This window comes from Cygnus atratus, chromosome 2, assembly GCF_013377495.2.
Source record: "Cygnus atratus isolate AKBS03 ecotype Queensland, Australia chromosome 2, CAtr_DNAZoo_HiC_assembly, whole genome shotgun sequence".
In the NCBI taxonomy this organism is placed as follows: domain Eukaryota; kingdom Metazoa; phylum Chordata; class Aves; order Anseriformes; family Anatidae; genus Cygnus; species Cygnus atratus.
In genome coordinates this window covers 157,075,033-157,096,079 of record NC_066363.1, presented here as the reverse complement: position 1 = coordinate 157,096,079, position 21,047 = coordinate 157,075,033, and the positions used below count along the sequence as shown (strand labels likewise).

The window sequence follows — 21,047 nt, the reverse complement described above, 5'->3', positions numbered from 1 at the left end:
GTTGCTTCTGGCTGTGTGCTGTTTGGATTCATCACTGATGTAACTCATGGTCTGATCAGGATCAGTTAGTCCTGGCACTGCTATGTCTTCTATCAGGCTTGCAAGAAGTGAGGGAGAAAAAGTGTCATGAAATGTTCGGGCATTTCTGAACAAAGACAGTTTGTGCTTCCTCCGGAGAGAGGCAAATAAAAACAAACTAACAAAAACAGATGGCATGTTATAGCATTATGTCTAGGACTGCAAGATCTGAGAAAACAAATACACACAAGCAGAGAGCTCTGTGTTCCCAAAATCAGGAGAATCATCTACTTCATCTCCTACCCATACGAGATCACTTTCAACTGTGTATTGGTTGAGTTATTCAGAGCTAGTAGATTTATCGTCAGGTAGCTTTTATGATGTGCAAAGATTTCACTTAGCCCCAAAATAAGATAATAATTGCTAATCACATCACTCTAATGCCCATTAATTTGTCCAATATTTGTCATAATAACATTATTATCCTGGTGAGCTAATGTACAGAATTAAAATGATCACCATCTTTGTTATACCTGTTGCTGCTCAGTGCTCAGTAAATACATTTGCTATCTAAGAAAATGTGCAAGCAAGCAATTCCATTCTTATAAGGGACTTTGAATACCATATCAAGAATTAAATGGGTTATTAAGGTGGAATCCTACAATTCTGACAATGAAGCTGAGAATCTCCAAACAACACCCAACTGAAAGTGGGAAGAATTTAATTAAATGTCACTGTGCCTTAACTGACAGTCATAGAGATCAGATCACTTTGACAGAGTCTGGCTTTATATCTACTTACATCCAGTCCTCAGAGATTTCTGCTACTTCCCCATCACCACATCCTTCTACAAGGCAGAGGATTAGCATCCTCATTAGAACGATGAAGGAGGAGGAGTGGATATTGAAATTTAAATGACTTCATAGTATGAGAGAATCTTTGAGGTTGGCAGGGCCCTCTGGAGATTGTCTAGTGAGAAGCTGAAAGCTCAGGCAGGATGAGATGGGGTGCACTAACTTCTGTTGGTGTGGTTTTATGTCAGTCAAAATTAGGATCTAGATGCTTTCTCTCACATTCAGACTGTGTCAGGCTCTCCAAGGGGATAACACCTTCACTGTTTCTCAGAAGGGTAAAGGTGCTGGCTAGGGCAAGAGCCCAGCTCTTTTCTCCTCGGTGTCTGGTCTGCTACACTTTATTCCACCTCTAGAATACCTGATGGGTCTGCAGAAATATTCTCCAGACAAACCAAGAGCCAGGATATATTCATCAGACATTACCATTTAGGACAGATTTTACTGTCTCTCCAACCGGAAAATTAGGATGTTAATTTTCATCCAGAACATGACATCTTCACTTGCTCAAGTCCTAGCATTAAGAATTAAGCTGTATCCCACCACAAAGTCTGCAGCTCCACTCTTAGATCCTAGAATGCAAAATAAGGGGGAATCTTCCAGACCTTACTGCCACAGATGGACAGCAGTAAACTTTCCTTTCAGCAGTCCAACACAGGGAACTCACGCTGTAAATCCTTAAAGGATGATCTCCCCAGACACCTGTAAGATGAGTCTGGTTAAGATGTTCCTGTTGCTGCATGATAAATTGAGAGTGAAAATCATGTTTTTGTATTTCATGCTCTCAGGACCTAACATTAACTGAGTTCTGTTCTTAAACCGACAGCTTCCTGCTTGACATTTATCTGTAGCTTTGGCTCAAAAATTATATTTGGACCGTCTGTTCTGTTTTCCTGAAGGGAGATCACCATCTGTATTTGCAGTTGTTTGATGATTAGCTACAAGTAGTATCACACAGAGCTTTTTCAGGTGTTTGCGCTGGATAAAGATTCACCTCTTTTTGTTGTTTGGCTTACTATAGAGCTTCTAATTAATCCAAAACTTTGTTCTAAGGATCCTGTTTTCTCCCAGTGGCACTGGTTTCCAGCCATGATAGTGTAGCCACAGGGTGCCACTATCAGAAGTGTCTGTGCAAAGCACATTGGGGTCTATTGCGTAGGCAAATGCCAAGGCCCCAATCACAACACTGTTTGCAAAAGATATGGTTCATTATTCTTGCCTCATATTTCTTAACTGCTCTTGGCACTACAAAAATGGCAAAAATACATATGGAAAAAAAAAAATGGCAGATTTCCATGCAGAGATAACAATATTTCAAAACAGTATTTCACTGTAGTACTCATGTGACTGGTCTCTGTGTCCCTGCAGAAAAATGGGGTAGCAAGATACCCTTGATGAAAAGAGAAAGGCTCTTCCTTAGTGCAATAACTTGGGGAAAAAAAAAAATATATATATATATATATACTCACTTTGATTTTTTTTTTTCTGGCACAATATCCCTGTTTTTCCGTTTTTGCTTTTGTTCTTTAAATATTCATTCTGGGTGAGGCTATTAGTATGTGGTATAGCACTCTTTTTCCACAAAAGGCTCAGAAAATACTTGCCAAGTTCTCCCTTCATATAGTGAGAATTTTGTACCACTGACCTAGAAGAAAAATGAAGTAGAAGTAAAAGATAACTTTATTAGATATACAAAAGACAGTTTTGTAAGGTCATGATAAGAACTTTAATGCCTGTTAACATATTTAGCAAGTTCTGCACTTGCCACACGTAGACTAAAGATTAGGGGTATATTGTTTGCTAAGCACAAGTACAGCAAGAATCTCAAATCCCAACCCTCAAAACCAAGTGCATCACCCTTCTTGGGTATATTCCTGGCAGTGGAAGTCATGCAATACTACCACTGATTGCACTTATTATGAACAACAGAAATACGAGGTGAACCACATAAGAGATGCGTGCTTAGTAAGGCACATGGCTATGGTCTTTAGGACAAGAGCTAACTTCACCCAGACTGGATGGCATTTATGTGCACAAGAGTAGGCATCTGAGTCCTCCTAAACATCAGTGGTGAGGACCCTAGTGTGTTTCTTTGCTTGTTTTTCCCCTAAGTAGCTGCTGTTGCTTATATCCTTCTATTGTTTGCTTCACCTTCTTTCCAGAAACATAAAACTCAGCTCAATAACAAACTTTGTGTACTCGTTACTTAGGCAGGTAGGACAAGTGTCATGTAGTGCTGCCCAGACTGCAATAGACAGGTCCATGTCAACATCCAGGAGTCCAAAGACCTCTAGTCATAGCTGCCTTTAAATGTGGCATCTCTTGCTTCTCTGACATACCTGGAGTACCTGGAGCTGTAGCAGCCTTCAAATTGCCTCTGCACTAAGTAAACAGACACACCTTGGATGTGCAAGGTCTGACCTCCAGTAAACACTCCCTGTGTCCTCACTCTCACCATTGTAGTCCAGCAAAAAGCCTTTGGGATTAACTCACACAACTTCACTTTTCCCATTTGCAGCTTTGCTACAGGGTACAGTTCAAGTGCCTACAAGCAAGCATTCAGCGCCAGCTGAGGCACTTCAGTGTCTGAGATACATGCACAAAACTGACAGCTATGGCAGAAAACCTACTGATGGTGCAAACCCTGCTGCAGAAGTACCTGAAGGCCAAGAAAGATACTCACAGGAATCTCAAATGGCACAAGACAGCTGTGTTTGTCACCTGTAATAGTCATTTATAGTCATCTAAGCACTCTTCACAGAAAAATTGGACCCTGCCAGTCACATGTGTGCATTAACAAAGCAAACACTGCTTTTGATTTTACTTTGCATTTTGTTCCCACAGACACTTTATCAGGATTGCATCTTCCCCTAAAAACTGAAAGCATGTGAGTCAAAATAATCAGAGGTATTTTGAACCCCAACCTTCACATCGAAGGGCCCGCCGTGTGTTTGAGCACAGCTTGTCCGAGCTGTCACTGTTACAGCTCTTCCCTTTGCAGCAACAGATCGGAGCACAGTGAAACCAAATGAACATAACATAAAAACATGGGTAAACATTAAAAAAAAAAAAATAAGGAAATTACATGAAGTTTTATGTCACGTCCAAATCTTGTCTCCTTAGGGAGGAACATAAGTCATCCCCATGGCTTATATTTCCCTAAGAGAAGTTATTAATCTGCTTAAACTACTTCAGACTGTAATTATCACCACTTACTGTGAAACTAAAGCTTGAGAATTTTTGATTTTTACTATTATTTACTGAAGCTGTCCAGGACTCAATAGTAATCTCCTAAGAAAAGTTGTAATCAATATCTTATTAAGGATTTTTTTGGAGGCAAATTGGCTTTTATTCCACAGAAACCTATACATTTTCTTGTTTTAGTGAGCCTTTCCTCTCTGGCTATCTACTCCCTTTTCATTTCTTTCCAAATCAAAAACCAGATCCTATGATTTATTTTTAAAGAAAGTGAAACAAATGGAATTTGGAGATAATGGGAAATGTGTATACAGTGCAAGGAACAGGGGCCCAGGAGACCTGAGTGCTCCCTCCTGACTGTGGCATGAGGCACCTGGCATCTGTGACTTCACTTCCAACTGTATTCACCTTTTCTTTTGTGGCAATGCTTATTCTATGCCTCTTACTGAAAAGAATAAATAAGTAAATAAATAAAAATGCTGCAGCTCAAATATCAGGAGCAGGCACAAGAAACAATCTATGGAACAACACTGAAGTTTTGTCCATGCCGATTCCTGTAAACAACATTACAGACAGGGAGAGCTCACAGCCCCTGTCCTTAAGACAGACCCTTATAAAGTCAGAAAATTTCAAATCCCAGAGCAGATTCTTGCTATCAACCTGGCTTTTCTGAGTCTTCATCTTTAATTACCACAAAAGAAATAATTTTCCCTCTACCTTATATACTCAAAGCTCGATGGAAAGAATTGCAGTATGCAACTAAATTGAATGAATACTTAGGAGTGAACGTGTAGCCATGCAAAAGTCAATAAGCTGTTATTTTAATAGCTGAAGGGCAGTAAGTTTACAGTTAGGATGCTTTGGAATCTTTGAAGAAGTCTTTATTACAGCCTTCATTAAATAAAAAGTATGTACAGCTAGAAGGAGTCAACAGGCTATGTTCAGAGTATTATGTAACATGTTAAAATAATAGAAATGAAATTGGAACCTGCCAGCAACAATACAAGACTGAACTGAAGTGTGATGGATGGGATCTGAGAAATGAAACCCATTGGAATAAAAGAGGTAAAAGGGTGAAATGGCAACAAGAAACTGTTTAGGACCACAAATATGCTTGATGGAAAAAGGAAATGGGAAAAGTATCGGACTGAAACTGCAGAGCAGGAGGCATCTTTACTGTCACGTTGATGCCCTCTTCATTTGATGCTCAAGTTCACAAAGTCTATAAGTCTCTGTGCACTCCAGGCCTTCTCAATGTGTATGTATTTGGCTAGGGAAATCAAAAACAAAAAAGTCTATGTGTATTTTGTGTGCCCCATGCCTTTGTTTAAAGACTTGGCTAGTTCTGGCTTGTGCCCTGGCTTCCATCAGCCTCCTGCTTCCACCTCACAGCACCCATGAGCACTGAGGAAGCAAATCTGTCTTGGCCATCCTGAGTCATACAATGGCACAACCCTTCTTGATCCTGCATCAAAATTACCTTCCTCTGCAGAGGGTTTTCCAGGATTTTCTGTGTAACCACTTGAGCAGACTGATAAACTAAGCACCCTTTCTTTATTTCTTATTCTCCTTCCTAGGTGAGGCAGTCAGAGGCAAAGCCCTTCCCTGATATTCCCTGCCCAAACTCACAGCTCGATAGGTTATTGCCATAAGGGGTTTAAAATCTGCATGAGACTTCTACAAATCTTTTCTTTCTTACAGGGGTAGATGATATTTATGGTGTGTTTAGCAGCTGTGGGGAAAAAGGGACCGAAAATTTATGATATCCTTCCCACCCTGCAGTGTCTGGGACATTTTCAAAAATCTGGAAATGCTCAGCATTTTAGACGAAGGCACTCTGAAAGGCTCTCAGTGCAGCAGCCAAAATTTGCTTAATGTTCTGTTAATATTTAAACAACAAATCTGTCAACAGATTAATTGGCACTGTCACTTTCCAGCAGTTTTATGGGTACTTCAAGCCACTAGCAGTCTATTCCTAAAAGGAAGCATGTAACATTTAAATATGTATGCATACGAGATAATAGGAATATTAAGCATCCTGAGGAAAAGCCGTAATCACTATTACGCTGTTCTTGTGCTGAATTCCCAATGCTTCCAGCTTTCTCTGGAGAGATGTTGGCAGAAAGACGTGATCAAAGGTCTCTAGAAATTACTTCAGCACTTCTTCCCATGGCAGGGGTGCCATGAATAGCAAGGGCCAAGGATCATGACAGGAGAGAGGAAGACGGATAATGTAGGAAGCCATTTTAGACATCCTGCCCTCTTCTGCTGCTGGAATACATGTAAGATGGATCAAACTGGTGCCCCCAGCACAAGAAGGATGTGGACCTGTTAGAGCAGGGCCAGAGGAGGGCCACAAAGATGATCAGAGGGCAGGAGCAACCCTCTATGGAGAAAGGCTGAGAAAGCTGGGGAAGTTCGGCCTACAGAAGAGAAAGCTCCAGGGAGACCTCATTGCAGCCTTTCAATGCCTAAAGGGGGCTTATAAGAAGGATGGAGAGGGACTTTTTTCTTGGGTAGATAATGATAGGACAGGGGGGAATGGTCTTAAACTAAAAGAGGGGAGATTTAGATTAGAGGTTAGGAGGAAATTCTTCACTCAGAAGGTAGTGAGGCACTGGCACAGGCTGCCCAGAGAAGCTGTGGATGCCCCATCCCTGGAGGTGTTCAAGGTCCGGCTGGATGGGGCCTTGGCCAACATGATCTAGTGGGTGGCGTCCCTGCCTATGGCAGTTAGATGATATTTAAGGTCCCTTCCAACCCAAACCATTCTATGATTCTATGAAATTACAGCCAACTAATTATAGTACTCTACCCTATCCAAGTCACAATCACTTGAAGAGTGATTCATTTCAACTTGTTTACCATCTCATACTTGGGCATTTCTTCTAATTTGCTGATCAGGTTTTCTGAAGTGTCACTGGTGACAAAGTTGCAGAAAAAGGTAATTCTTGGACACTTTTTTTAGGATGCCACGTGTCATTCTCTGAAGACTCTCCTATCCTTTTTTCCAACTCATTGTTGAGGGAACTTGGATAATTAGATTCGGAATGATGCCTAAAAGCTGAAGTTAGGTGCAAGGAATCTTGTCTCAGGTATGTGGCAACACACAAACCCCACTTAAATATTCTGGCTTTGCCACCCCTGCTTTGACAGCGACAGCTAATTATGGGAAGGATTCAGTCAGATGGGCAAAGATTAATGCATGCACTTTCTCAGATATGATCAGAGCTAACAGACTGAGGTCAATTTTGCAAGACTGATAGAAGCTGCCAGTGCATAATAATCCCTTTGCTCTGCTCCATAAGCAAACATGTACCAATTTCAAGAGCAGTGATGCAGCCTTATTTGCTCTGCAGAGTGCTAAAAACACATAAGAGTGGGACAGAGAAGAAAACAGAAATAAAAATGAACAAACAAACAAAAACACTGAAGACCCTAAGTGATCCTTCACAAAACTTACTTACTTTGTTCTCATTCCCTGGTAAATCCATTAGCTTGCACTTAGCACCATCCTTTGGTCCAATGTTTAGTGGCAAAATAAATTACAGCAAATTATTCAAGAACTCATAAAATACTATTTGGTTTCCACTGTTTGATTATATAACCCATGAAAGCTATTACACTTCCAAAAAGAGGTTGTTCTGTTCCTGGCCTCACGAGTATTTTTAGAAGCAATTCATAGAGATTTGTGAGTGTGTGTGTGTGTGTGTGCGTGTGCACGGCAAGGTAAGGAACATAACAGTTGTGTGGTGTTGCTGTCCCACTACAAGGAGCTTAGGGAAGGTTTCTGATAACCTTCCACGTGTTTATCCTGGAGCATTTCTTGTTTGCACTGTAGTTTAGATGGGGATAATCATAATCATTTATATGTGTATATAGATATTTATATATATAAAGTACCTATCAACACATTGATAAACACTCTTTGGAACCACTCTGATGGCAGCGGTAAGAACAGAAGTTGGCTTGTTGTACCTTAGCACTTCTGTTTCCAAAATTGGTTGCAATTTGAAAAAAAAAAAAAAAAAGCCACAAAACTCTGCTATTTTGCTCTGTGTGCTTCATCACATTTCCTTGCTTAGCCAGAGGGTGAGTAAATGAGACATAGTTAGAGTTTACGTTTATAAAGATTCATAGTTTTAAATTTTCCCTTTAATTTCAAGCAATCAAGTAATACTTCTGTTCATTCAGCAGCTGTTCAGCGTCTCTTTGGTGAGGCAGGTATCTGTGCATTTGGGAGCTCAGACCGTATTTCTGGAACATACAAACCAGAAGGATTTTGATATTTACCACTGAGAAGGCTTTTTAACGTTTACCTAGTTATACTACCAAGCCATCACTCCTTAATTAATGACTGTTTTCTGGCTGCATCTGAGGTCTGTTTTGTCACTGGGGATGTCTGTAATTAACATTTAATTTAAAACTCAATATCATTATTTGGTTTTACAAGTGGCACCTTAACTGAAAAGTGAATTTAAAGAAAAAAAGCCAAATTTTGAGATATTTGCTGTTTACTTTTTTTCCCTTGTCGGACTTTTATTGAACACACTCTTTTCTCCTATAGTACAATATTCCAAATGCTACTAACTTTGTTCAAATGCTTGAACTTGAGAAATGGGCAATTTCTGACCTTCCAAAAATGTCTCTGATCCTCTAGGAGCTCATTACCTCCATTCAGTCTCTGCAACCACTTTCTCAGTTACGCCATTCTGATGTCACTTGTTAATAAATGTGTGAGGTGTCACGACCACTAGAGCTGGTTATTTAGAATAAAAGGCTATTATGTGTTTTAACAAAGAAGCTAATGAGATAGAGCTTTGATAATTACCTGCTATATTACTGTGAATAGATTCATTCTGTAAAATGTGTAAATTATTTAGGGACAAAAGAGACAAATTATCTCCTGGAGCCCCACATGGCTAGAAAGTTGGCACCATTCTCCCTTTGCCAAAGAGTTTTTCCAAATTAAGAAAGGATTATTACTTCAGGACTGTTAATTTTTCTGTTGAGGTGACCATTAAAATATTTCATTACTATTTTCCTTCTCCCTGTAGAGGAGATGAGAACATCATTGATCTGGGGATTTCTGACTTCAAATGAAAGACAGCAGTGTTGATGAAGAGATAGAAATACCAAGGATAAAGCAGGTGTGGTTATAATTAACATGTCTAGTACGTCCATCCTCATTGCTTTTCTGATCTGTGTTACAGCTTTAAGTATTAGCAGATCTCAGCTTTGAATTTACAATTTCAAGGTTTAAAGAGACATGGTTTCCTCTAAATTTTATTAGAGCTTAAAATACAATTATAAATCATGTATTAAATTACATTAGAATCTCTTTATATACACAGAATATTCCAGTTTGCTTTATCAGTATGAAAGATGGAGATGGCTTCAGCGTGATCTCTGAAATCTCCAATATAACAATTAATTCACCCAACACAAGCAACACAGTCAAAACAGCAATCCTTAAGTGCCAGCTGCAGCAATGAACTCCTTGAGAACCAATTTATCCTCAGAACATTTCACTCAAATTTGGCAAGTTTTATTTAAGGGAGAAATGAGAGGAAATGTTCTCTTTGCCGGATTGGTGAAGAAGAATGAGGTGAAACCATGCCCTTTGCTCTAAACATAGAATGAGACCCTGTTTACTGCATTTTGCAAGCACAGGATGCAAAGATGGTCTTTGCCCTAGAGATCATACACGTTGCCCAGGGAGGTTCTGGAGTCTCCATCCCTGGAGATATTCAAAGCCTGTCTGGACAATCTGCTGCAGTGGCCCTTCTTGAGCAGTGGGTTGGACTACAGGATGTCCAGAGGTAGGTGGCAACCTCACCCATTCAGTGATTCTGTGGCATTATATACAGCCACAGTACAACACAGAAAACCACTATGAATTTAAAATAAATTGATGTGTTTGTCACCATCCCTGGGGGTGTTCAGGTGATTAGGTGGTGATTAGGGACATGGTTTAGTGGGTCACATTGGTAGTAAGGGGATGGTTGGACCAGATGATCTTGGAGGGCTTTTCCATCCTTAACGATTCTGTGATTCTGTGATTCTATATCACCAAATTGCTGCTTATTTCCCCACAACAGATCTGGTGGGTATGAGTCACCTTCATTGAAGGACTCAACGTGTTGCCTTAAACCACACTCGCGGAGTTGATGTGTCAATGTATAGTTGTACAGCTTTTGTACAAAAAAAAAAAAAAATCTATGTAGCTAGTTCTTACAGTTCAGTTGGCGATCAGCAGTTTATTAAAATGAACCCAATCAGAGCATGTTTGTTGCCCTTACCTGAGAAGAACATACATGAGAAAAATGGAGCATGTGAGTCGTACTCTAAAAACTTGTCAAGCATTGATATATAAGGGGGAAAACAGGAATCTGTTCTAAGAGAATAAAACCTGGAAAGCAATCTAATATACTTGCAAGAAGATTTTAAGGTAAGAATGAATATATATATGGAACTTATTATTATTATTATTTTGGGGAGTAATTCTGAAGAGATCTTCAATGAGAAATATAACAGAACTGGAAGGAGACTTAAAGAATATTCCTTTTCCAGGACAAGCAGTTATTCTAGTATAAGCAGGTAGAATGAAGCGAGACAAAGAAATAAAAGTTAAATAACAAAAGAATTAGCCTTAATTTACCCTAATTAACCTACAGATAAATTGGTCTCTGCAACTATATTCTGCCATCACATTATGGTTTTTAGAAGTTATTTTTATTGTCCAATCCATCTTCACTTCGACTTTCTTTCTCAAGTCCTCATTACTATTCCGCGGCTCAATAGGTTTTTTTTCACTGGACATGTTAAATGGTGGAAAAATAAAATGGATCAATACAGCGACTCAATTAATTCCTCATCTTAAATTCTAATAAAATCAATTTGGAGAAGTGGTGTATCATTAAGCTTACATCATAATGCAGTAATTAGAAACAACTTTCATCTTGCCAATTCCTTTGAAGATTTTAATGGCAATCAATTAAACATGCCTTGCTTCTCCATTAAAGATTTTCAAAATGGAAATGGGATGAGACGTTAAAGATAAGCTGGCTGATTACACAAGCATACCACCCATCCCCATTTCAAATATTCACCCCAGAATATGCAAAGTCACCATTAAAAAGTTTGCGTAAATTAAATCCCCTTCTCATAATAACCAACAGTACGTTCTCAGTTAATACATCATGTTTTAATAGAATTGTACAGAACTTTCTGATTTGCATATTTACTAAATGGAAATTTTGGTGTGGCTCATTGTGATCAGTCTGGTTTTTAGGTTTACAGACAGCCACTTTTAGAAGTTTAGCTAGATACATATTAAAAGGATGCAATTTAAGATTCACTACTATTTAAATACCTCTGCAGATTTTAAAGAGAAACGGAGAAATAGTGCATATGCAGATTCATTAATACTAACAATTATATTTTCAGTGGTGATTGCCTTTGTACTTGGTGATGCAAAAACAATGCAAAAAGACAGCACTGGGCTCAGATCACCTACAGTCTAGGCAGAAACCACCAGGTGCCTCTGTTAATTCTTCTGCCAAGGCTTTAAACCCAGTAGGTATTTGCATTCATAAGGAAAACACGCACACCTATTCAGTGGTTGAACATCTAATTAGTGACCACAGCTCTCCCCTGCTTCTCTCTGAAAGCAGAGAAATCCAGCTTCCATCATTGTTCATGTTTCACCTTATTGAAATGCAGCAGCATCATTCTGACACTGAGATGTCAGCACTGCACATGCTGTACGTGGTGAAGTCCCAGTAGGACTGAGCACAACAGGCTTCTCCACACCACCATCTCTGTATTCGCACCCCATGCACCCCAGATACAGCACTTGGCTTTTTTTGTTCTTTGTTTTTTGGGTGGGGGGTTGCTAAGTTGCTCATATCTTACATGTTAATGCTTGCACAACAAATCATCATAAGCAGATCAGAAGTATTGCCACTGAGATAATCACAGGAGAATATATGCTTTGAATTAATTCTAAAACCTGAATACCACTTATTGTCAAGCTCACTACATGGTCTTTTTATGTTATTTTTATTAATTTTAAAAAATATGTGCTCTTTCTACAGTGAAAGAAAATAAAGAAGCCACATTTAAGTAAAAACCACTTCCAAGAACTGAACAACTTGTTCTTTAGTCCATGTCATCAAATTTTTATAGATAAAACTATTTTGGGATATGTCAGTTAAAGAGACCTCATTGTGCCTACATTTTCAGTCAGCCTGAGTATTGATTAAAATATGAAATGTTATAATTAAAGTTCATTGGAGTTAGATTTCATAAAAAGTTATACTTTTGTTGAAAATGTAAACCCAACTTCTGTCTAACAGTTTTAAAACTTCTTTCCTGAACATTTTATGAAATATTAGTATGTGTAAACAATTCTATTTTTAAGTTTTCCTGAACCTTCTTGCATTTCAAGCAGAAAGTGAAAACTTTAAAAAAGTGTTCTAAGCAGGAGGGATTTAATACAGTGATAGTGAGGGGGAAGAGGGACAAGAACCAAAGAGAAAGAACAAAACCAAAAATGGAGAAGAGGAATATTTCATAGTTCAAAAGATAGCAACTTCAAAGAAAACAGTTTTAAAAGTATTTATGTAAAACAATTCCAAATAAAATTGCATTCTTCAGTCAAAACAGACAGCAAAAGGAGCTATCTTTCATTTATGTTTCAGAAACTGGTATTGGTGTTAACTTAGCCTGGCCTTCATTTGGATTTTAGCAATACTTCTATTTTTGATACTGAAGGATCAAATGATAGGAAACCACCTTTCATTCTTCTTGAGTACTGGTTTTTGCACACAAGAGCATATTCTATTTTTACTATAGAAAATTACTCCAGACAGCCACGGGTTTAAAGTCAAGCATGTTGTAGGAGAGTATGCAGATATCTGACAAACCAACTCCACATGGGTGCCATGGGGTGTTACAAGGAAGCAATGGGCAGAAGGGGCTGGTGGAAAAGGCACTGCAAGACATCAGGAAGGCAAGGAAATTCAAATCAAAGGCAATTCTGGAAACTAGCTTCTCGCTAGAAAGAAACCCAAGTATCCACCCATGGAAGAGATCAGGATATTAATGGTTTATGGGAGTGGAGCCATTCTCAAAACAGAAAACGGGGGACATACTATATGACTTGCAGACATTTCCCAGAAATTATTAGCAGCTGCATCTTCTAGGTCATTGTCTATGCTACTGATATGTTAAATAAATGTGCAGCAGGATGTGGCACTGTTAATTAGTCTACTACAACAGGAGGCAGAACTCCTGTGCACTTCTAGAAAGACACAGCACTAATTTAAAAGTGACCACCCCCCATGGCAGGTCCATCACTGAGTTAGGATTTTCCAGACAGAGAATAGATAGCTGTTTACCCAGAAACTTCTGGAAAAATCAATTAGACCAAGTTAGCAGCTGAACTTGGTTCAATTAACCCTGATACACAGTCTGCACTCAGAGAGAAAGCAATTGCAAGGGGCATTTTTCATCCCTGAAGAAACTATTTGCTTGCAGAAGTCCAACCACAAGTCAGGTACTGGATGTACAGCCCTCAACCTCACAACTGATTTGCTGGTCAAGGAATTAATTCAATTCAGACTCAGCTAGGGCACCAAGTTGGTTTTGAATTCCCACTCAAAACAACTTTGTAGATACTTTTGAAAAAGTCTTTTCTGCAGCTCTGCCCTGCTAATGTTTTTTATTTATTTTTCATCACAACACAATACCTGCTCTTTGTGAAAAGAGTAGAGATACCCCAGATTTCTCCTGTTGTCCAGCATAATGAAGCTGTTTAAGTGACAACAATTGACCTTTTTTTTTTTTTTTGTCATTTCCATGCACACCAACTTCTCCGCCCTGCTCAGCAGCAACATCCCTCAGAGATGCTAGGGGTCAGCACACATCCAGATGGTGGTTGCTCTCCAGCAATGATATTAAGGCCTGTTATCACTGTGAAAGACATATTAATTTGCTAATGAATTGAGTCTGTCACTGCTGCAAGATTTGCAGGATGCTGATTTCTAGGAGGTTTGAGGAGACCCAAAGACATAGCTTTTCTCATGCCAGGCCTGTTGCATTTTGTTGAATACTGTGGTTGCCCACATCCTTCTTCTAGAAGTAGCTAATGAATACATTCACCAGCTATCCCCCGCAGCTGGGAGCAGGATGGGAGAGAGAGAACTGAAAGCTGGAAAACCCCATGGCTGGGATGCAAGCACCAATAATAGGCCACTTCCAACAGCATACACAGGGATTTGTTGGGCTTGAGGTTCACACAATATTGTGATAGCAGTCTAGCTGGACAACATCTAACACAGATGGCCATTAATATATCGAGGAGGGGACGGTTGAAAAATACTGTTCATTTGCAGAGAAAATAATTGGAGATCTGATATACTGTGTTTCATGTATCTATTCAAGAATTGCAATCCAAGTGGCCTTAATGGTATCATCAGTCACTACAGACACTAGGAGAGAGGGCAAGATAAGGCTGATACAAAACATAAAGCCATAAATATCTGAGCAATGTTTACCTTCCAAATATCTGCTGTGGGATATTCACCAGAGTCAGAATTTCATGCTGACATCCCTTAAGAATTTCATAACGGGGCTCGTGGGCTATTGGCCGTTCTTTTGTTATGCTCTGGAGAAAAATCAAGCATGAAGGGAAGATTATTTGAAACTAGAAAGAAATACCAGTATTTCTTGCTGTTATTTACATTCCCACTGAGTATCAAAGTACTGTGCATGTACTCTTCATGTCTGTGGCATTTCTAGCCAGGTTTCTGGGATTTCACTAGTAAAAAAGTACAACAAGTCTTCTACTCTTCATTAGCAGAAAGAGACAATTCAAATTTTAAAACAGAAGTCGTATAGAGAATTAATTATCTAATGTTTAAAAGTCCCACAGGTGCTGTTTCACACCCTTAACCTAATGGCATATGAGAGTCTCTGATTAGAAGATGAATTTTTATGTATGTAATGACCTGAAAAACATTGGGGGAAAAAAGAAAAAAAAAAAGAAAAAAAAAAAAAAACAAGAGCTTTCTAGTCTGATTTTATCTTCAAATAAACATCCAAGGCTCTTAAAGAAGTCCACATTGTGCAACCATGTAATCCACTTGTAGCCATGGCACAAATCCTGTTTTCCTGAAGAAGCAACAATACAGGAAAAACAGAGAAGGAAAGGGATTTCAGGGAGGGAAGTAAATTAATGGATTCTTTGAGAAAGGAATGCAAAAGCATTAAAGAGTTTAACTTTGAAAAACACTTACAAAAAGAAAGCAAAAGTCTACAGAAATTATTAAAACATAACTGAGAAGCTGTATTTCCTTTAACAGAGATGTGTAAGAAAAGGCTAGACTACCATGGTATCAATCCAAGTCAATACCCTCTTGAGGAAACGGCTTGACCAGATAAGCCCTCAAAATCTTTTCTAGCCTAATAATTCTACAGCATTCTCACACTCTTCTTCACCTCCTTTATGCCAACTAAAAAAAAAAAAACACTGAATCTGCACAACAACAATTTTACATGTCTGGTTTCCAGCAGAGGAAGGAGTTTCTCCATGCAGGAACTGAAGGAGACCACAGAGGATATTTTCTGCAGATCCATGTGCTGTGGAGAGCATTGCACGGATCCAATAAGCTATTCTGAGCAGGGCAACTGCCAGCACCACAACCTGGACAGGTGGCCATAACTCAGCCCTTGGGTCAACTAAATTTTATCTTCCACAACCATGAACTTGTGGCTGAGATGTCACATTCATACAGGGAAAGATGTTGCCTGCAGGCTGTGAGAGGAGATTTTTCTCTGCTGTCCATGTGAGAGCCTATGCATAAGGATCAAATTTTTTTCATGTTGTTTTCTTTTAAACAGAACAAATTACGCTCCTTGTCTATTTTCTGCACATGGAGGAATTCTTGTGCCAGGGAATGGCTAAGATAACAGCCAGCCAGAGGGTGATGAACTATATAAATGTTAAATATTATAAATTACTTTTATTTATGCCTCCCATAATGATATTCCTTCCACTGTCTCTTACAGCCATGCTATAGTATAGAAGGGTCTAGGGATCCATGGTATAGATCACTTGGTTTTCTCTCTTTGGCCAGGTTTACTGGGTTAGATCCTGAACTGAGGGATTCAAAAGCAGGAGTGCAGTGAATTTCAAGTGGTAAATCCATTCTGGAAGTAAAAACCAATATTGTGCTCAAGGTCCTCCTTCTCCCCAGTGGTGGTCGATGCGTGTCCCACCACACCATTAACATAGTCCATTTAGAAACCAAACCATCTTGAACAGCAGCTCATTAGTATTGCTGAATTCTTTACTTTTTTTATGAGGGCATGTTTGTGTATGATTTACCTGTTCATGAAGCCTCAGTAGACTTGCACAAGGATTTGACTGAGGCTAAGGAGAGCAAATGTATTTATCTGCCCCTAGTAGCCAGTCTTCCTCCCTCACTCTCACACCTTCTCCACTCCTACTGATTTTAGATGTATATTGCATATCTCTGAGGGCTGATTTAGTGCAGCAGTACAGGTTTGGGAATGAAAAGCAGGCACAGAAACAGCTCTGATGCATGGAGGGGGCAGCTTGCTGCATGCTTGTAGTGTTTGCAGTGGGCACCTGAGCTGGGAGTGCTGCTCACTTGTCATCAAACCCTGGGTTAGCCTTCATAAACTGGTCTCTACAGACCTTTGATGGGATGAAGACCGGCCCAACCTCTGTGGCAGTGGCTGTTTTCTTGAGGAAAAAAGAAATTAACTTGGAAACAAAGTCACAAGAATGAGAAGTTTTCCACTTCCTTCACAATGTAAAAATCTGCGAGATTTGTGCCCATGAGGCTTTAAACACCTGTGACAAGCAGGACTCCAGGAGAAGCCTCTAAAGAAGCCTCTAGTTCTCCCATATCTCTCCCAGTTTATCAAGGAAAGCAGGAATAGAGCAAGAAAGTGCAAGGCATCTGCTTCTGCCTTGTCCTTCCTGCTATTTGATGGTGTTTGCTTTCCTATGGCTAGCAGACAGAGAGTTTAGGGATATGATGGGAAACAGCTATTGACTCTTCTCATAATTATTTATATATCACTCAAAGCATACAGATTAGTGAAAATATAGATTTTTGTCAGTGCCTACTTCACAGACAGAAACAGCCACAGGAACTTCACTATTTTCTGAGATGACAGGAAAAATAAGAGACATGTCATTGTGCCTGCTGAGTCTGTTGCAACGCGCATTTCAATTACTCCTGTCAATGAAAACATCTTATCGTGTGTTTAGTAAAGAATGAACAGCTCGCCTCGCCTGACCCCAGATTTCCTTCTCTTTTTATTAATCAGCACAGTTGGCAGAAATATTCTTGATTTTCTCCATGAGTTCTGATATTGATTTGAATTAAGTGCCTGTATCTGAGGGGGAGCTGAATGGAGAGAATGAAAATCAGTTCAGATCTCCCAGCACCCAGCTGCTGCTACCCCCCTTCTCTGCTCCATTGTCGGAGGGTCTGAAATTCATCAAGAGTTACATCACTCCTTTTTAGAGGACGAAATAAAAGAGCTTAAATCCAGAAAGAAACTACGTCCTTTCTCCACCCCACATGGAAATGAAAGAGATTGAAACACTGAAGGCATCAGAAGAATGAAGCTTCTATTTTTCTCTAGTGCAGAGACTGCAACCCCATGAAGTTTCCAGAAGGCATTCAAGCTCATCTTTCTGACCATCTTTGCCAAAAAAAAAAAAAAAAAAAAGTTCTGCTTAAACTAGAAAGATGCAATTATGCTAAATTGTGCAAAGGTAAATGAGACTCAGCCATGCACGAGGGCCTTAGAAGAAGAAAACGGGGCAGATCCTGTGGTTTCCATGGAATTAGTCTTCACGACAATCAATTTGATCTGAAAAGCTGGGTTGTGAATTCTTTCAGAATTTTATTATTATAGCATGAGGAAATTGCAATGACTTGAGAGGCTATCCACAAGCCAAAAACACTTTTACATTCTCAGACATTTTTGCAGCCTTTCAACAAAATTTAGGGATTAAAAGCACCTGTCTTTGGGTGTGCTATCCATTTTCTGAGTTTTGTTGTAAATGCTGCTAACTGATTAAGCATGCTGCTTTTATTTATTTTTTTCTTCAAGAGCTGTCAGAAGTCCTGGCTTTTTACCACCACCACCACCTGAAGTTTCTTTGGGTGTTAATAGGTAGAATAATGAAGAGGTCTTATATATGACTAGCAGTTAGAGGTCTAGCAGGAGGGATGAAACACTAATGGATCCCTTGAGAAACAGAGAATAGGGAATAGTGCTGTACTCTGGCCAGCAGAAGAAAACACCATAAAGGCATAGGGAAGCTGTAAAATGACCCAAGGTACGTATAACAATAAAGTACAGTTGAAAGCAATGCTGATGGGACATTGGAGATAAGGACTAGATAGGGTGGTGAAGGATGAAAGAGTGGAAAGAACATTTTTCTGAGTGCTTTTGTCTATGTTGATAATTTGCTTAAATTAATCTCTATGTAAATGAAAAGCTCACTATTTTATTTATTTGGAGGAGGTTTCTGATCTCTGTGCACTCAAAGACATACGTATGCAAACACAAGTACACAGATCCCAGAATCCCAGAACCCCAGACTGGTTGGGGTGGGAAGGGACCTCTGGGTCCATCTGGTCCAGCCCCTGCTCAAGCAGGGCCACCTCCAGCAGGGTGCCCAGGACCACATCCTGGTGGATTTTGAAGGTCTCCAAGGAGGACACTCCACAGTCTCTCTGGCAACCTGTGCCAGTGCTCTGTTAGCTGCACAATACAGATGTGATTCCTGATGTTCAGAGGGAACCTCCTGTGCTCCAGTTTGTGCCCATTGCCTCTGGTCCTGGCACTGGGCACCACTGACAATAGCCTGGCTATGTCTTGTTTTCACCCTCCTTTCTGGTGTTTATAGACAGTGATGAGATCTCCCGCCCCGAGCCTCCTCTTCTCCAGGCTGCATGGTCCCAGCTCTCAGCCTCTCCTCACCACAGAGGTACTCCAGTCCCACCATCATCTTGGTGGCTCTCTGCTGGACTCTTTCCAGTATGCCCATATCTCTCCTGTAACAGAGGGCCCAGAACTGGACGCAGTACTGCAGGTGCAGCCTCACCAATGCTGAGTTAGTGGAAGTATCTTAGGAAAAACCAAGGGCAGGGCTGAGCTAAATCTCTTCCTCTTAGGTTTCCAGGGGACTGGAAGTTAATTGAAATAACCTGTCAGTGTCTTTGTCAGCTTACATACTTCCAGAAAAGTAAAAACTGATGAATCCATGGGGGCTGGAAAGCCTGCAGGAGCCTGGAGAGATCTGAAATTTCAGCCACCGCAAGCACAGGTCAACCTGAACTCAGCTCTGGGACTTACCTCTGGAGGCCAGCCTGGTAGAGCTGACAAACTATTTATACCCTCTGCTTTCTTCTACCAGCAAAACAACTGGGACTTCCTAGCCCAGGAAGGACTGCTGTTTTACAGTCAGGGAAGCACAACACAGGTATAAGCACAAGGACAGTGTCTCGAAGAAATTAGTTGGTGGCCAGGGTATGCCATCTCCCCATCCAATCTTCAAAAAAATCTCGAATGGAAGTCAGGACAGATTTTTCTCTATGTGTTATCACACCTGGTCCTTTTTCTTCCAGTCTCCTTGTCTGCCTGTGGCTAGGCTCAGACTGATAATGAGGTCTCCCCCTCTGTATCCTCAATGCTTTGTGCGTCACACTCTTTGAAGCCACCAAATCTAAGCAGGAGCTGTTGTTTTGCAAGCTCTCTTGTGCTCTTGTGGCTGTTAGCTATCTGTGGGTTCAGCTCACAACTTCCAGGCTATTCTGCACCATTCTCACAGAAAGAAATAAACAGTCTCTGTGACTTTTGTCCATGGCGTGCTGTAAAGGAAAGCAAATGAATTGTGAAAAATAAATAAATAAATAGAATTTTAGTCCCTGCAAACCTGAAAAGAGGAGGAATTGTCCAATTAGGAATGAGGTGAACCTAAGTTCATTAACTTTTTTAAGCCTAATGAAGTCCATGGGAAAGTGGAACTACAAAAAAATAAAAATAAAATAAAATATTATTATTATTATCATTATTATTTTAAAAAAATAAAAAAAAGGTCATAACTGAACGTAATGCTATCAGGAAAACGAAAGAAAGAGACACGTGGCTAAGTTACTACAGCTCCACAAGCCATAGGCTACTCACAGACAAAAAATGAAACAAGTTTATGTTGACACAATTTACCTCTCACTTGCAATAAACAAAAGATTGTGCTGTGAGCGAGAATTGCATAGCTAACGCAGGGTGACCTCACTTGGCAGTTGTACCTCCACTTCCTGATGGAGCCTCCAGAATGACCATTTGGACAAATTATTTAAATATTGATACAATGAAATCTGGTCCCAGTGTCTGTTCCTTGAAATCATAGAAAAAAAAATAGCAATATCAGGAATATAACCCAAACCCTCTGTCTACATTTTTGCTTTTCATAGGGACCAAACTAGAACCCTACAGGAAAAAAAAAAAATCATAATAATGATGCAAAAAGTCCTGCCTGAACGCTACTATTGTTTCAGAACCTATTCACTTGATTTATTTTTTTTCCTGACAAACTGCAAATGCTTTCTGCCTTCCTCAGCCTTCATGCATAGCATATTTGTAGCAAGAGAGATTCCGTGGGCTAGGTCCATTTGGTTGGCTGTACAGCTCCGATCAGAGATTGTTTTAGATGAATAGAGACTGTCATTTTTAAAGTAACAGCTGTTGCTCCCAAAATTGGACATTTTCCAGCCAACCGCTGGTATGAACGGAAGCATAAATAGAATCCATTTAGAAGAGGCAAGAAACGAAGCGCTGGTGTCACAGGTGACAGCTGTCCTCGGTGCTGGAAGGAAGGTCAGGTGGCAGAAGTGTCCTCCCAGCTGCTGCTGCTTCAGCGAT

At 39.9% G+C, this 21,047-nt stretch overlaps 1 long non-coding RNA gene across 4 annotated transcripts in view; it reads right to left on the bottom strand.

Annotated features, from left to right (window-relative positions):
- Nucleotides 1–2,386: 2,386 nt before the first annotated feature.
- LOC118255490 (uncharacterized) overlaps nucleotides 2,387–21,047 on the bottom strand; it is a 71,869-nt gene continuing 53,208 nt past the window's right edge. For 3 of the 4 annotated variants that reach the window (XR_004780956.1, XR_007707762.1, XR_004780958.1), the window contains one exon: nucleotides 18,614–19,996. This is a non-coding gene — a long non-coding RNA (uncharacterized LOC118255490). Of the gene's footprint in view, nucleotides 2,515–18,613; nucleotides 19,997–21,047 lie in introns of those variants that run through there. The other variant, XR_007707761.1, reaches the window with a different exon arrangement.